Here is an 881-nt window from a genome sequence, read left to right on the forward strand (position 1 = left end):
TTCGAAAGATGAGGTGGTAGAGCCATCCGATACGCCATCGGTCCAACCCTCTCCAGGATTTGAAATGGACCAATGTATCGAGGATTCAACTTCTTTGCCTTAATCGCCCTACCTACTCCCGTGGTCGGAGTAACCTTAAGGAAAACATGATCTCCTTCCTCAAATTCTAAGGGCTTTCGCCTCTGATCGGCGTAACTCTTTTGACGACTCTGCGCCGTAAGCATCCTATCTCGGATTTTCTTGACTTGCTCAGTGGTCTCAGCTATCATCTCCGGTCCCAACAAGCCTTTCTCCCCAGCTTCATACCAACATAGTGGAGATTGACATTTCCTCCCATACAAGGCCTCATACGGAGCCATTCTGATGCTCGCATGGTAACTATTATTGTATGCAAACTCCACTAATGGCATATATCGATCCCAACTCGCCGGTTGGTCCAAAACACGAGCCCTCAACATATCCTCTAGTGTTTGGATCGTCCTCTCGGTTTGACCATCTGTTTGAGGATGGTAAGCCGTGCTCAAGCTTAATCGGGTTCCAAAAGCCTTCTGAAATGCACCCCAAAACCTTGAAGTGAAACGAGGATCTCTATCAGAGATTATAGTAGCAGGTACACCATGAAGTCTCACAATCTCCTTTATGTATAACTGTGCTAGCTCCTCAAGGGTGTAAATCATACGAATGGGTAAAAAGTGAGCTGACTTTGTCAGTCGGTCCACAATCACCCAGATAGCATCAAAACCAGCCCTAGTCCTTGGCAATCTTGAGACAAAGTCCATTGCAATACTTTCCCACTTCCATTGTAGAATCTCTAAAGGTTGCAACATCCCGGAAGGTCTTTGATGTTCAATCTTTACCTTTTGACAAGTTAAGCACTTTGA

The sequence above is a fragment of the Arachis duranensis genome, chromosome 7, assembly GCF_000817695.3.
Source record: "Arachis duranensis cultivar V14167 chromosome 7, aradu.V14167.gnm2.J7QH, whole genome shotgun sequence".
Classification (NCBI taxonomy): Eukaryota; Viridiplantae; Streptophyta; class Magnoliopsida; order Fabales; family Fabaceae; genus Arachis; species Arachis duranensis.